We start from the raw sequence: 15,747 nt of genomic DNA, 5'->3' as shown, positions 1-15,747 counted from the left end.
TTGACCCTTAAGGCTCCGAAGCCAAGGAGTCTATAAACTTTCCCTCCTCCTGTCTGGAAAGTGAGTCCCAGCCCTAGACTCAAAGGGCGGGGTCAGAGGGGGGCGGGAGGAGAGGAGGGGCGGAGCCCGCCACGTGGAGGGCCGCGGATTCTCGGAAGCCGTTTACGCTGGAGCCGCGGAAGCTCACGCTACGTCCACCGGTTCGCCTGCGCCTCTGGCGTAAGTTTCCCCTCGGGCGGGACGTCGGCTGCCGGGGGAGGGGCGGGCAGACGCGCTCTAAGAATCGCGCCTCTACGTGGACTCGGAGCAGACGTAGCCGGCGCCTGGAGGGAGCCTGCATCCCCTCGGCGGAAGCGGCCCGCGGCCCGAGGAGGCGGGTAGGCAGGCCGCCCAGGGGGACGGGGGACCGGGCTCGGTCCGCGTGCTCCCTGCATCTGGACCGGGGCCCCCGTGTGCGGCGGGGCTGGCGGCCGGCGTCCCGGGCGCGGGGGGACCTGCCGCCGCGCCCACCCGCGGCCCGGGGGTTTTGGGGGGGGGGGGGGGGGGGAAAGGCCGGTGGCATGGGCGTGTGGCCGCGCCGGGAGGCAGGTGCGCACCTCTGCGGCCGCCGGAGCCACGGCAGGGGGAGCGCGGGGTCGCGGTACCCGAGAAGCCGTGGCTCACCCGCCTCCGCCTCGTCCATCCTTGCGAGGCGCGGCGCCGCCCTCCGCCTCGGCGGTGCGGGAGCCGGCTCCGGGCTGTGGCCCCTGGGGCCCGCCCCTGTGCGCGCAGCTGGGGGCCTCTTTACTCAGGCGTCTGTCAGCGCTCTTCTCCCCCTCCCCCCCCAGTCTTCTCGGTGCGTGGCTGTAAGCTGAGAGCCGGGGATGCAGGGAGAGGTTAGAGACCCCGAGGGGCCGGCGGGGGGCGGAGGATGGATTCCGAGCGGAGCAGGGGTGGCCTCCTCCCGAGGAGTCTGTGAGTGCGCGGAATACGTGGGAGTGTCTGTCAGACCGGGAGCTCCCGGGGAGCTTCTGTCTTCTGACTTTCTTTAGCGGCCTGGCACATTAGTGCAGTCCATACTACCCATGAAGTTTTCTTGGCAAAGATACTGGCGGGGTGTGCAAGGATTAGGGCAGACAGTTAAGTGACGTGCCCAAGGTCACGCACTGTTGAGTGTGTGAGGTTTAATTTGAACTCAGGTCTTCCTGACTCCAGGCCCAGGGCTCTACCCACTGAGCCATCTAGCGAGCTCTTTCAAAGAATTTTTTAAATAAAGCCTACAGCACCTGGTATTCCCAGTCTGTGTCCCATCCAAGTAGTAACCAGGTAAGGAGACCTTAGCTTTTGTGGTCAAACAAGATCGGGTCTCATTCAGGGTGGTATTGTCTGGTATATAGTAGATGCTTAATAAATGCTAGATGTCTCACTGCCAAAGGAAACCAATATAATTTCAATTATATTGAAATACAATTATCAGAAATATGTATGTAAAAAGTTGACTGGAAAAGGAAACCCATTGTATTGAAATATAGTTATGAAATATACATACATATAAAAAATGAACAGGGAACTCCAGGAGTAGTGAGTGTCTTTTATGAGAAGGTTGGGAGTGGAGTTCAGTGCTCTGTTTAAATCACTGAGATAAGGTCGTTTTTTGTTTTGAATTCCTAAAGAACAGAGTTGAGAAATAGCTTAGTCAAAATATCAAAAATTGTTTGCTAGAAGTAAACTCAGTGCAAATACCTTTTGTTCCAAGGAATCACTCATCTGCTTTAAATAGACTTGAGACTTTGTTCTTTTATAGAAATTGAGCTAGAAGGTCATCTTGTACAATGCCCTCATTTTGCGGTTGGGGGAACTGAGGCCCCAAAGTGGGATGGTAGTAAAGTAGTATTAGTAAAGGGTAGGTCAAAGGTTAGTAAAGTGAAGGTCCAACTCCAAGCTCAGGCTCCAAACCTCCTCTCACCTCTGTATCTACTATATCTATATTGCATTGAGAAAATTTCAGGATTTTAGTTTGTCAAGATAGTTTTTGGTTCAGCCTTGATGTGTTTCTAGTCCTGTAGCTTCAGGCAGTGAACCTCCTCATGGATCTTTTTTTTTAACTCATGGCTCATTTTTTAATGTAATTCTCTTTTTGTTCAAATAGTGAAAATGCACCATTTTTCCCTTTTCATTTATCCTCCTGAAAAAGAGAGAAAAAAAACTTTATAACAAATATGTATAATCACACAAACCAAATTCTGGTATTGACTAAGACTTATTTTCTTTACCTCAAAAATGGGATTAAGAAGCAGTGTAGTCTGAGGCAGTGGCTTGAGGGATCAGTTTTGGGACCAGGTAATCCGGTTTGATATATCTAGGTAAAATTTCAGTTTCAATAAACAGTAGCAACTTCAAATTAGTAGAGGTTACAAGGAGCTCCCTCACTGGTGAAATCATAAATCTTCACCCCAAAAACTCCAAACCAAACCTATCATAATGCTGGTCTTGCCTGGGCAGGGTTATCTAAAGCTCAGATTCATTCAGCAACCATTTATTAGCTGGCTGATAATGTGCTGAGAGCACCAAGTGGGGAGAGGGGCATAAAGATAGAAAGGGTGTTCCCTGCTCTCAGGGAGGCTTACATTTTAGGATGGACTTGGGACAATCACACATGTTGCCAAATCTGTAGTACTGCAGTCACTCTAGTGTAGAAGAGTGGAAGACATGTCAAAAGTGCTCTTCAAGTCTGAAGACTCCTGGATGTCATTTTTATCTGGCACAGTATTTTTATTTTTTAATCACAGAAACTTTGTGTTGAAAAGGACTTCACAGGCCATCTAGACCAACACATACCTGAACAGGGTATGTTTTCTCAGGGTCAGTTTTCTCTGAGTTACTTCAGGCGAGGAAGAATACAGTTCCATGGAAGAAAGAACTTGTTTGAGGGAGGGAGATTGAGAACAGTTTGTGAAGAGCTGATAGTAGGGCTGGAACTTGAAAAGTGGTTAGGATTCTAAGAGCTGCAGCTGAGATTTGGGGGGAAGGGGTTTTTAGATATAAGGAATGGGATGAGCACAGGTAGGGTGGAGGAGGATTGTGCAGAGTTTGAGTAGAGCTGTTTGGTGAGAGTTTAGCACCTGTGAAAAGATCAGTCTGAGATTAGTCTGGAAAGATAAGAAAATGTCAGCCTTGAATGGATTTGAGCTGGACCTTGGAGGAAGAGAATTTCATTTAAAGAGGTAGAGAGGATGTTTAAATATAGAATATGCCAGGAACAGTAAAGAAATTGAAATTAAATAAGTGGGATGCTCTTGTTAAGAAGTAAATTGGGTCTTTACAGTGAGACTAGATTATGAAGGGCCTTGAAAGTTAGTCTCAGAAGAGTTTAAACTTGATACAGTAAGTAATAATTACAGGCTCTTGAGCAGGTGGATGTCCTGAAGAAAATACTATTTTAGAAAAATTAGTCTGGCAATGTCTCTTATGTAGGATGGATTTGAAAGAGAAGCTTGGGAGTAAATGATCCTGTAGCATATTGTTATGGTTATCTGATGTGAGGTCATAAGGGCTTAAGATAGTTAAGGATAAATTGCAACTTAAATCCCATCTTTTTCTTTTTTTTTTTACCCCAGTTACCTGTAAAAACAATTTTTTAACATTTGTTTTTAAAACTTTTGAATTCCCAAATCTCTCCCTTCCTTACTTCCCCTCTCCTCTTCCCCCCTCCTCTTCCCCCATTGAGAAGACAGGTAGTTCACCATAGTCATACGGTACATGTATAATTATGCAAAACACAAAATCCCATCTTTTATGGGAAATCTTTTCCAACTTTTCTTTATTCTAGTGTCTTCCTTCTCTTATTTTCTATTTTATCCTGTATATAGCTTCCTTTGTATATATTTGTTTGCATCTTGTCTCTCCTGTTATATTGTAAGCTCCTTGAGAGCAGAAACTTTTTTTTCTTCTTTTTATATCCCAGTGCTTAGTACAATGCCTGGCACATAGTAGGTGCTTAATGTTTATTGATTGATTTTGAATTAGAAGGGATCTTAGAAATGTAGGCCAGCTCTCTCACTTTCACTTTACAGATGAGGTTACTTGGGCCTGGGGAAGCTAAATGATTTGCCAAATGTGAAAATGGTAGTAAAGAGCAAAGTATATCACTGTATTATAAGGTATAATTAATACAAAAAATTCAGAGAAATATGAGAAGACTTGTATGAGGGTGAAGAGTAAAGAAAGCAGGAACAAAAAATAATACAAAGTCATTATGGAAAGGCAACAAAATTCAGTGGTCATACCACACTCTGAAAGTTAACAAATAAATTCCTCTCTTGTTTGTAAAATAATTATTTGGGGGGTGAGGAGAAGACTATGAATGAATATCTGGGAGAAAATAAGATAGAAACATGTTGTAGAGCAGAATATGGTGTTAGAAAGTACAGTGGGAGCTTAGAAGGCCAGATCCTGGGGTGTGTGGGGGTGGAAATGGGACAGGTGACTCAGGGAAGGCTTCCTGAAGGAGGTGGCATTTGAGCCGGTAGGATCTCAGTTGGAGCAGTGGGGACATTCAGATGAGGAGACTGACATGAACCAAGACCAGAGCAAAGGGTGAATTAGCTTTGAAACTCAAGTTTCCCATTCTCTCAAAGATTTCTATCTCAGATACCAGGTAGATTTTAGGCAGCAGAACCACCTAGAAGTTGGAAAAAGCTTCAGAGGGAGTCACAAAGAGAGTCACAGAGATAAACTTGAGTTTTCTGTTCAAGCTGAGATGTGTGTTGCTTTTGTTCAGTTGCCTCTTGTCTTCTGCCACAGGTCCAGATTAGTTCATGAGTCTCTTAACAAGCAGGGAGTTTATTAAACTTCTATGTGCCAGGTAGTGGTCTAGGTCCTGTACATACAAACATGAAAGCGATATCTTGTAGAATGGCCATACTTCTGAAGTAGATTGAAGGGCAGAGAGTGGGGAAAGATGACCAGAGAACAAGCAGGGAGCTAGGAGGGTTCAGCACCTGTGAAAGCCTTAAAACATGATCATGGGGGCGGCTAGGTGGTGCAGTGAATAGAGCACCGGCCCTGAAGTCAGGAGGACCTGAGTTCAAATTTAGCCTTAGACACTTCACACACACACACACACACACACACACACACACACACACGCACACGCACACGCTGTGCGACCTTGGGCAAGTCACTTAACTCCAATTGCCCTATGTTCCCCTCTACAAAAAAAAAAACCCAAAACAACAAAAAAAAAAACATGATCATGTCTTGTCTCTGCACTGATGTGACCCAGTACATTGGTTGGGAAGCAGCAAAGCCACCGGATCATGTAACTTAGGGAGAAGATGATTCGGGTGCCCAGGTTGTAGTTTGTCTAGTTATAATTGTGGGAAGCAGCAACTCTAATATGGAGGGAAAGAACAATTAGAGAATTTTTTCTGTCCACTAATCTTAGCTTTGACTTGTCCATTATGCACTTTTCCCTGTGCTTAGGTCATTTAGGTTAACTAGTTACTACATGGTGTTAATTAGGGAACCATACATTTTGGAGCTAAAAACAGTTTGCAACCATCTAATCTAGGGCTTGAAGACATGTTTGTTTTGCTTCTAGAAACTAACCTTCCCTCTTCTCCCTCCCAACAACGGTAACAACAGCAAAACCCTTTACTAGCTAGCCACAGTCTGGCTTTCAAGGAAGAACAAAAGGAAGAGAAAACATTATTTTTTTAAATAGGGCATTGGTGTGTAACCTCACATTGAAATCTTAATTAACATTGTCAGAGGTGTATAGAAGGATCTGAAGAAATACTCAGGAAAAGTGAAAAAGAGATCCCACTAGGGTATATGGGGGTGATATGTGGGGTAAGTAGAGGTTTCAGAAGGAACTTGCTGAGTCTTAGCCCCATAGTTCCAGTGAAATGTCTTATAAAGGTAAGCCACGGGTTCCTAAAAGGAGAGGATGAGAAATTACGTAAAATTCAGCAAAAACCTACTCCCATGGACTGGAGGAAAAAAAACCCCAAAGTGCCATGTCCTACCAGAAGTAAGAAGGTGGAATAGGACAGTAGTGCTGTTATTTTATATGCAGAGGAATAAAGATATAAAATTTCTGGAAATTTTAAAGTATTTTAAAAATTCATCTCCACTTATAACAAATTTAGGATAAAAACAAATCTATGAAAGACTTTGAAAAATGCTTTATAGATAAATTTTTGCTTCTAAAATGATTTTCTAAATTATATTGTGGGTAAGATCTTCATATTTGATGTATTGTGAAGTTTTTAGAAAATATATAAAACTCAGTATTCACTGATAATTCTTTGACTCATTTTTAGTATATGTAAATAAGTTTACATAGTTGTAATAAGCACATACATACATTTTTGTGTGTGCTTCTTATTCATGATTTCATGTATTGGCAGTCATAGTGGTAATTGCATAATTCTCATTTTTAATAAACATAGTATTTTCTACTGTCAGTACACTATAGTTTCCTTAGAAATTCATTTGTTAGGCAAACGTGGTGTTTCCAGTTTTTTGGATAATAGTTTATTTGGAAAACAATAACACATTTACTAATTATATCTGTTTAAAAATTTTTGTGACTAATGAAGCTGTGAGGAATTGAATTTAAAGGAATTCCAACACTTTTAGTGTTAGATCAGCTTTGTCCTAAGTGACTGTTCCATCTCTCTGGGGAACTGTGCCCTCCTTCCTCAGTCTCAGTACATTTTTTGCTGACCCTTATCTCCTTATACCTATTAAGAAGTGTAAAAAGAGGGCAGAGGGCAGCTAACTCCTGTCCTCAGATTGTGGTCATAACCCCACGTGGGCATTGGTATGTGTGTGTTCCTCATATAGAACCATATGTATTATGGAAGAACCCTTGCTTCTCTGAACATCTCCTTGTTTTCTTGGACTTCAGTTTCTGCGTTTCTCTGTTCTAACTTCCTTTTCTTGCCTTTCTCCCCCAATATCATCTCTGCCCTCCTGCCTCCCCCAGTCTTTCTAAGCCTGGCCTGGGTCTCTGTACTTCAGACCATTGGCCTTCTGCTTCAGAGTCGGAGTGGCCATACCTTGGCCTGTTGACTTCCTGAATTTGAGCCTATGCGTCCTAGGAATATTCAGCCCTTCTGACTAATCGGACTCTGGGTCAGGGGCACTTTTTGGCTGCTCCACTTGGTAGTCCCCTAGTAGCACTATTGCCTTGGTTTTTTTTTGCCAATTTACAAGAAGCAAGACAGAGGAAGAAACCATCAACATTGTGGTAAAAATAAGGAAAGGTAGTAACAAGAGTTGCAGAAAGTAATCATTTTTAGGAAAGGACCTGAAGTTAAAAAAAAAAAGGAGTGTAAAAGATATCATGCAAGACTCACTAGCCATAAAGTGTCACATGGAAGGGTCCCATCTGTTAGCAGTTTCTGTTGCTTTTGATGCTTTAGTTTTTCCACCTTAACTTTTTGAAAACTGAAGTTTTTCCCAGTTTGAGACAAACTTCTATCTTTTATATTATTTCTCAGTTTGCTATGTGCATTTCTGAACATAGATCAATTTCTTTCATGTGTTGATTACTTACATAGCACTTTAAAGTTCACAGAGTGCTTTAAAAATATCTTATTAGATCCCCACATCAATTCTAAGAGGTAAGTGCTATTATTACACACATTTTATAGGTGAGGAAATTGAGGCAAACAGAGGTTAAGTGACTTGCCCAAGGTCACATTGCTAGAACATCTCTGAGGCTGGATTTGAATTTAAGTCTTTCTGACTTAAGCTCCAGGGCTATCTACTTCATGACCTAAGAAAATTGAAGGTTTGATACAGGGAAGGAGAATAAGGGTACAGATGATCTTCACCTGCTAATAAGGTGCAGGCCAGTATACAGGACAGAATCCTGAGAGCAGTCTTGGCAAAACATCTGAAAATGTTCAGCATTTGTTTCAGGCTCCCTAGCACAGAGCCCCAGGTGTTGTTGCATTTGCAATTTAGTGTATGATAACCGAGCTGCTAGTGTTTTTGTTGGTTAGGCTAAAATTCTTGCTGTTTTAGTCTTTACCATTTCCTGTAAATGTAAAGGATATGCATGTGGAAAGCCCAGGTACACCTGGATTCTCAAGAACAGTGCCATTGACACTAAATGTCTAACTGAAACGTGTTATCTAATTCACATTTAGCGATTACTGAAGAAATTGCTGTTAGAGCCTTCATGGAGCTCAGTAAACAATTTCTCAGATTTTCTTGCGTAGCACACTTTTCTATATTTCTGGATTTTTAAAAGATCTCCAACTGGTTTGTTTTTTTTTAACTTTGTTTCAATCCAAACTTTTATTAAGTGCCTGTATAGCAAGGTACTGTGCCAGGGCTGGGAATACAAAGATGAACAGCCTCTCTTTCCTTCAAGGAACTTAGTGACTTCTAAAAGACCCCTTGACCTGTATATATAGAAGAGTAAATGGGAGTGTAAGGAAACAAATAAAGGGACCTGGGAAAGCTTGATCAGGGGGAGAAGTTATTCAGTGGAACCAGAATCAGTGAGGAAAGTAGGGGCAGGAAAGTGTAGCAGATGGAAATCCAACCTTGAAACTGTTCAGAAGACTTGAGTTCTAGTGCTGCCTTTTGACTTCTATTCTGGGACAACTCTCTTCAGAGTATCTCTTGCAGAACAGGTACCTGTCTGCTTTGGAAAAGGGAATTTCTTCATTTGAAGTTCCTTTCTTCAAAGTGAAGTCATAAGCCTGATCAAAACCCCCCCAAACAACAAAGAAATGAAGGAAAAGGTGACTTGAGCTGGGATGTGTATTACAGGAAAGGAAGGGAAGCCTGGACAAATGCATGGAAGGTGGTAAATAGCTGGATGTGATCAGGTAATTACTAGGAGTCTTGTTCAGTTGTAATGCAGTGTATATAAAGGGGGATCGTAGGAAATAACACTAGAAAGTTAGGTTGGTGCCAGTTGTAGAGGAGCTGAAAAGTCAGAATAAAGATTCATATTATTCTGTAAGCAGTGGGGAACCTATTCATGCTTTTGAACTGGGAATGAAAGGGTCAGACCTGCACATTTGGAAGACTATTTGGGGTATTTGCTTGAAAGATAGACTAAAGAGGGGAGAGGTTTTTTTTTTTTTTATTTAGGAGAGTTTCAATGGCTATTTTCACTTCATTTGTCATTTTCTGTTGTGTTTTGTATTACTTTAAAACATTTTTACTTTTTTTCTGTTAGAAATGGTCAAAGATATTATATAAACTGGCAGTTTTCAAGGGAAAAAATCAGGCTGTCACCAGCTATATGAAAAAATGCTTCAAACCAACTAACAATTAGAGAAATGCAAATTAAAGCATGAGGTTCTACCTCATATCCATCAAATTGACAAAAAGGAAATCCATTTTTTCCTTTTTTTCTCCTGCCTTCTTTCTTCATAAGCACAGTAACTATGAGATAAATATCATTTTTATATACTTTATAACTTGTATAGATTTTAGAGAGCCCATTCCCTCCCTTCTGTTCATTTCTGGACCCTTTATTTAGATCATTCATCCAATTTATGTACATTGATGGGTTTATTCAATAGGTTGCTTATCTAACTACATGTCATAATCTAAGCCAGGGCTTCTTAAATTTTTTCCACTCAGGTCCTCTTTTCGAGTTTGGGCAGCATTTGTTGGTATTGTATGGCCTGAGAGCAAATACAGTATAAAGCGTGCATACTTTGTTCATAACCAAAACTTCAGTGAAGTTGCATGATGCAACACAGGCAAGTGTTGCCAGAAACAGCTCAGATTCATTACTCATTGGATTTTTAAAATTAATTTTTGGTTGTACATTTTGAAACCTTTTTCTGTTTCCATATGGAAAGTGCTGATCTAAGCAGTACACACACACACACACACACACACACACACACACACACACACACGTACACATATACATATATATAATACATACACATACATATTTTTAAAATACATTTTGTTTTTTTCACTGTGAACCAAGCTTTTTGTGTGTTTTACTAAGAAAATTTCCCTTTTTTTTTTTTTTTTTTTTTTTACTATCCCAAGTCCATTTGGACACAATGCTTTGCAAAAGTAAATTGAATTTAGAGTGTTTTGAATTGAGTATTATTAGGATAATATTATCTACTATAAATGTCCAGCTCTAATGTCTTGTCAGGGCAGGGAGGTAATCCTGTGTTATCAAAAGCTATGCCAATGTACAAGCTCTGGCACCTTCTACCAAGCTGGAAAGTTGGTTTTTGTTTTTTATAGTGCTATGTTTTGTGTGTGTGTGTCTATCAATAAGCTTTTATTAAATGCCTACAACATGACAGACGTTGTGCTTGACTGTGAGGGTAGAAACTTAAAATCGAAACAGCCCCCTGCCCTTAAGGAACTTAAATTCTACTGAATCTTTTCCAGCTTGATCATAAGATGGGGAATTTCCCAGACTCAACAATTATTTTTTCTTTCTTCATAATATTTCATCCCCTCCCGCAAGTTACATGTAAAAACAACTTTTAACATTCGTTTCTTAAAAATCTTGAGTTCCACATTCTCTCCTCCCACCCTTCCCTCCTCTCTGACAGGGTAAAAACAATCTGATAATAGGTGATATATGTGCAATCATATAAAACATATTTCCATATTAGTTGGGAGGGAAAAAATGCTTCAGGCTGCATTTAGACTATCAGTTCTTTCTTTTTTTAAAAAAATTATATTTTTATTTATTTATTTTTAGTTTTCAACATTCATTTCCACAAGATTTTGAGTTACAATTTTTTCTCCTCATCTTTCCCTTACCCCCACCCCAAGATAGCAAGCCTACTGAATACCCTTTCCCCTGATCTGTTTGTTCTCTCCATATCCTCCCCCATCACACCCCTAACTTTCTAGTAGGACAAGATGGGTTTCTATACCCCAGTACCAGTATAACTTATTTCCCAGTTGCATGTAAAAAACAAATTTTTAAACATCTGTTTTTAAAACTTTTGAGTTTCAGATTTTTTCCCTTCTTCCCTCCTCACTCACCCCCACTGGGAAGATAAGCAATTCAATATAGGTTGTACATGTGTAGTTACCCAAATCATTTCCATAGTAGTTATATTGTGAAAGACTAACTATATTTCCCTCCATCTTATCCTGCCCCCCCACTTATTCTATTTTCTCTTTTGACCCTATCCCTTTTAAAAAATGTTTGCTTCTAACTACCCTCTCCCCCATCTGCCCTCCCTTCTATCATCCCACCCCTTATCTCCTACCCCGCTATTTTCCTGTAGGGTAAGATACCTAATTGAATGTGTTTATCATTCCTTCCTTAAACCAGATTCAATGAGAATAAGGTTGTCCCATTCCCTTTCACCTTCCTGCTCTTTCCCCTCCATTGTAACAGTTTTCGCTTGCCTCCTTTATATGAGGTAATTTACCCTAGTCTATCTTTCCCTTTATTCTTCTCCCAATAAATTCCTCTCTTACCTCTTGATTTTATTTTTTAGATGTCATATCCCTTCATATTCAACTCATCCTGTGCCCTCTGTCTATGTATACATGAACATACATATGCCCAGTCACATATATATTTATATATACATATATATGTATACATTCCCTTCAACTATTCTCATACTAAGAAAAGTCCTATGAGTTATGATTATCGTTTTTCCATGTAGGAATGTAAATAGTTCAACTTTAACAACTTCCTTATGATTTCTTTTTCCTGTTTTCCTTCTCATGCTTCTTTTGCTTCTTGTATTTGAAAGTCAGATTTTCTGTTCAGCTCTGTTTCTTTACCATCAAGAATACTTGAAAATCCTCTGTTTCATTGAATGACCATATTTTTCCCTGTAGCAGTTTTGCTGGGTAGGTGATTCTTGGTTTTAGTCCTAATTCCTTTGACCTTTGGAATATCATATTCCAAGCCCTTTGATCCCTTAATGTAGAAGCTGCTAGGTCTTGTGTTATCCTGATTGTGTTTCCACAATACTGAAAATGTTTATTCCTGACTGCTTGCAGTATTTTCTCCTTGACCTGGGAACTCTGGAATTTGGCTATAATATTCCCAGGAGTTTTCTTTTTGGGATCTTTTTCAAGAGGTGATCGGTGAATTTTTTCAATTTTTATTTTGCCCTCTGGTTCTAGAATATCAGGGCAGTTTTGCTTGATAATTTCTTGAAAGATGGTGTCTAAGTTCCTTTTTTGATCATGGCCTTCAGGTAGTCCAATAATTTTAAAAGTATCTCTCCTGGATCTATTTTCTAGGTCAGTGATTTCCCAATGAAATGTTTTATATTGCCTTCTCTTTTTTCATTTGTTTGGATCTGTTTTATAGTATCTTGATTTCTCATAAAGTCATTAGCTTCCAGTTGCTAGAATCTAATTTTGAAGAAGTCATTCTCTTCAGTGAGTTTTTGAAATTCCTTTTCTATCTGGCAAATTTGGCTTTTTAAGGCATTCTTCTCCTCACTGGCTTTTTGGGCCTCTTTTGGCATTTGAGTTAGTTTATTTTTTTTCTTCTCTTTATTTTTTAGTTTACATCATTCATTTCCACAAGATTTTGAATTACAGATTTTCTCCTCATTTTCCCCCCACCCACTACTCCAAAACAGCGATCCCACTGAATATCCCCTCCCCCAATCTGCTCTTTCCCATATAATTCCCCAGCCCCCTCTGACTTTCCAGTAGGGCACGGTGGATATCTATGTCCCAGTACCTGTATATCTTATTTCCCAGTTATATGTAAAATAATAATAGTAATAATGATAATATATTTAAACATTTGATTTTAAAACTTTGTGTTCCATATTCTTTCCCTTCCTCCCTCGTCATCCACCATTACTGGGAAGATAAGCAATTCAATATAGGTTGTACATGTGTAGCTATGCAAAACATTAACATAGTGGATATATTGTGAACGACTGACTATATTTCCCTCCATCCTATCCGACCCCCCACTTGTTCTATTCTCTACTTTGATTCTGTCCTTTTTCAAAAGTAGGTGCTTCTGACTTCCCTCCCCTCAACCTGTCCTCCCTTCCATCATCCTCCGTCTCATCCCCTTCCTTCCTAGTCTCCTGTAGGGTGAGATACCCTATTTAGTGTGTATGTCATTCCCTCCCTAAGCCAAATTCAATGAGAATAAGGTTGACTCATTCCCTTTTGACTTCCTGTTCTTCCCCTCCATTGTAACAGTTTTCCCTTGCCTCTTCTATATGAGATAATTTACCCCATTGTCTCTCCCATAATCTCCTCTCATTATATTCCTTTCTCACCTCTTAATTTCACCTTTTAAGTATCATCCCTTCCTATTGAATTGGTCCTGTGTCCTTTGTCTATGTATACCTGTACATATATATATACACACACTCACATATGTATTCATATGCCCATATACCCTCTTATGTAGACATACGTATGTATGTATACATATACATATACATGATACATATATACATGATATATATATGATATATATGATCTGGTGAGTCCACTCCTGGTACAGACTGTCTGTTGTCTGAGCACCAGCCTGCCTAAGTGAGGAGAGCCTTATCCTCATTCAGTTAGCTGCTTAAGTGCTGAATGTTTTGACCACAGTACATATGGCCCTCAGTCTTGCCTATCCCCCTTTTACTTATGCAGTGAGGCTAGTAGAGTGTTAGCTAAAGTAAAGTGTTAGCTAAAGGGTGCAGAGCATGCCAAGAACCACAATTTGTAGACAGACTGCTATTCGATGGGAGTTTTGTCTAGTGAATGCCTGCTCCTGGAGAAACTCAACCCCACCTCCTTATAAGAGAAGCCAGAAGACACAAATAAAGGTAGATCAGAGTATCTTCTTTGAGAGGTAAATGAAGAAATGTTTTGTCATCTTCCCCAAATCAGTAAGAAACAAATTTTCAGTGTTCATGGTCATCTTGTTTTGCCACATTCTTGACCACAAAAGTCAAATACCATGTTTCCCCGATAATAAGACCTATCCCGAAAATAAGCCCTCCCCTTACTGTGTAAGATTCCTCAAAAATAAGCCCTCCCCCGAAAATAAGCCCTATTGAGATTGCTACTGTAGTGAAGGTGATCCCCTGTGCTACACGCTACATTACGGTACCCTCGGTATGCACCGTCCCCCGTCCGCCCCCCTGAAACGCACGCCGCGCTCCGAGCTGCATCCAATCAGAGCTGCAGCAGTGAGCGTGTCATCCTGTTCTTCCCCAGTGATTTGCTTATTCAATAAAGGTACATTTTTTTGTTCACATTTACCTGTTTATTAAAATTGCTGTCAATGTTCATTAAAATAAGCCCTCCCCTGAAAATAAGCCCTCTGGTGTTTTTCTGTCAAAAAAAAAATAATAAGACAGTGTCTTATTATCGGGGAAACACGGTAGATCAAAAAAGAGGATAATCGGAGGAGTGCTTGTACCAAGATCTGCAGCAGTGCGTGAATTAGTGCAGAAAGAGCCCTGAAGCCAGGTCAGTATGTGACTTTCTTTGCTTGGTGACTTTGATGCAAAGGTGGCCATAGGGGAAGATGGCCTCCAAAATGTCAAAAAGGATCAAGAACTGAGTGGCTACTCAAAAGCCTAGAGCCTGTGTACCTTGAGTATGTTCTTCATAGTTAGAAGATTTTATCACGGCAAGCACATATATCACCAAAAATGAAACTAATTGTGTCTTCCTAGAGATGAGATGTTAATTTTGTGGTGAGTCTTCTCAGAATGTAGGCTCTATGTAGTCAGACTGTTAATGAGGTGGAGCACGTGGTCCAACCAATACCAGATTAGAAGAAAGACTAACAAGTAAGAAGAGACTATAATCATGGCACCTCTACCCCAACCTGTTTAATGAACGGTTGACTCAAAAAATAAATCCCAAAGGAGTTTAACAAATAGAGAAGTCACCATAGTTAGGAACCAAGAAACCACCTCTGCAAGCACTTTATCTCTTTGCCCAGTGGAACGACATGACATCCATGGGCAGGACAGATTTAGAGTGCAAGGTCATTTGTAAAACCTTATGGAGCATCAAAAAGACAGAAAATTAGAATGGCTATTGCCCAAGACACTGAAAAGCTGTTAAAGGGCAGATGAGCTGGTGGAGAGTTTGGTTGAGATTTAGCCAAACTAGGACAACAAAGCGTTTGTGAACACACATAGATGGAAGACAGCAATTCTGTGTGAAAGAGTAGGGATCTTGTGGCATTTTTATGGTTATCTCTAGTCTTTTCATTGACAATAGTAAAATCATCATATCTGCCATCTCAGTTTCCAGTATTCTAAGTAAAGAGATGACAGTGACACTGTCTCCTACTCGGATTCCCTGTCTCTACCCTCTCCCTTCCATCTAGCCACCTTTCTTGCTCCTGTGATACTAGTCTTCTTGTATATCATGAGTGGTGGTGTTACTCCTCTAATTAAAAATCTTCCCTATTAGTGACAGAGCAAAATTAAAATTTCATTGTCTAACATTCAAAGCCGTTTGCAGTTTGGTGCCACCAAAAGGCCTTCTAGCCTTTTCTCTTGTTTCCTGTCCTCGGGATACTGTATGCTGTAGCCACACTGACTACATAGTGTCTTCTATACATACCCCAACACTTTCCCACTTTTTGTCCATTGCCATGGTGTTGTTCTTTCTTCTTATTGAATTACCACCCATCCTTGATTTCTTATTTTTATAATTGCCTACAATTTTCTTTTTAGACTTATTTTTATTGATATCTTTTGTCATGATATCACTTTCATGCTTCAGGTTTGGGCTGAACTGGATAACCTCTCAGATTGCTTTAACTCTTATGATCTT

The 15,747-nt window shown here is 40.5% G+C and overlaps 1 protein-coding gene across 5 annotated transcripts in view; it reads left to right on the top strand.

Annotated features, from left to right (window-relative positions):
* Positions 1-122: 122 nt before the first annotated feature.
* Positions 123-15,747, top strand: part of ALDH18A1 (aldehyde dehydrogenase 18 family member A1) — a 63,633-nt gene continuing 48,008 nt past the window's right edge. For 3 of the 5 annotated variants that reach the window (XM_069067088.1, XM_069067084.1, XM_069067085.1), the window contains exon 1: positions 231-377. The gene's annotated coding sequence lies outside the window, so the exon portion shown is untranslated. The other 2 variants (XM_069067087.1, XM_069067086.1) reach the window with 2 other exon arrangements.

This window comes from Petaurus breviceps, unplaced genomic scaffold, assembly GCF_028583685.1.
Source record: "Petaurus breviceps papuanus isolate PSGF00001 unplaced genomic scaffold, PetGlider_PUasm1.0 90740, whole genome shotgun sequence".
In the NCBI taxonomy this organism is placed as follows: domain Eukaryota; kingdom Metazoa; phylum Chordata; class Mammalia; order Diprotodontia; family Petauridae; genus Petaurus; species Petaurus breviceps.
Note: the sequence above shows the minus strand (reverse complement) of the source record. Positions and strands in the feature narration are given on the sequence as shown.